General features: G+C 63.0%; 1 protein-coding gene across 14 annotated transcripts in view; it reads right to left on the reverse strand.

The window, feature by feature from the left end:
* FBRSL1 (fibrosin like 1) overlaps positions 1 to 1,166 on the reverse strand; it is an 89,252-nt gene that overhangs the window by 74,491 nt on the left and 13,595 nt on the right. The window lies entirely within an intron of this gene.

Genomic DNA, 1,166 nt, shown 5'->3' on the forward strand with positions numbered 1-1,166 from the left:
CGGGAAATGCTGCCCCAGGAGGCTCCCCACGGGAAATGCTGCCCCAGGAGGCTCCCCACGGGAAATGCTGAACCAGGCATTTCCAGAGGGCCTGAGGGGATGCAGCCAGTGCTCCAGGATAGGCCTGTGGATTTGGGCCAGAGATGCTCCCTCATGCTCACCTTTGGGCTCTCAGACCCTGGGGACACCTCAGGCCCCCCGTAAACCTGCTGGCCCCCCTGGCTCCCCAGTGACCCTCAGCCCATCTCGACTCCTTCAGAGCACCAGACTGTCTAGTCTTCAGGCAGCCTACAGGACATTCCAGGACCCTGCCACCCTGCTGGTGGGCATTGGGCAGCCCCAGGTTCTGGGGTCCCTACCTCTGCACTCAATAAACCAGTAGTAAGCACCTTCTGTATCCTGGCTTGGCTCCTGGCACCAGGGCTGGCACAGACAGATATAGCACATCAAATTTAAGGTCCAGAGAAGCCAGCTGGCTAGACGGAACTGTCCATGAAAGGACAGAATCCTCTCGGGGAGGGCGCAGCTGTGAGGAAAACAGCAGCAGCAAAGCCCAGGGACAGGACCTACGTCAGAGCTGCTGGCAAGGACCAGGCGAAGCCACTAGGGAGGACCTGCACGGGCACAGGGCCATGGGTGTCCCTGGGGAGGAGGACCCACCCCAACGTAGACACACAGGCGTCCCTGGAGAGGATGACCCACCCCAACGTAGAGACACAGGTGTCCCCGGGGAGGAGGATCCACCCCAACATAGTGACACAGGTGTCCCCGGGGAGGAGGACCCGCCCCCACATACAGACACAGGTGTCCCCGGGGAGGAGGACCCGCCCCCACATACAGACACAGGCGTCCCTGGAGAGGAGGACCCGCCCCCACATACAGACACAGGCGTCCCTGGAGAGGAGGACCCACCCCAACGCAGAGACACAGGTGTCCCTGGGGAGGAGGACCCACCCCAACGTAGACACACAGGCGTCCCTGGGGAGGATGACCCACCCCAACGTAGAGACACAGGTGTCCCTGGGGAGGAGGACCCACCCCCACATAGAGACACAGGCGTCCCTGGAAAGGATGACCCGCCCCCACGTAGACACACAGGCGTCCCTGGGGAGGAGGATCCGCCCCCACATAGAGACACAGGCGTCCCTGGGGAGGAGGATCCGCCC

Source organism: Cebus imitator, unplaced genomic scaffold, assembly GCF_001604975.1.
Source record: "Cebus imitator isolate Cc_AM_T3 unplaced genomic scaffold, Cebus_imitator-1.0 Scaffold497, whole genome shotgun sequence".
Taxonomy (NCBI): Eukaryota; Metazoa; Chordata; class Mammalia; order Primates; family Cebidae; genus Cebus; species Cebus imitator.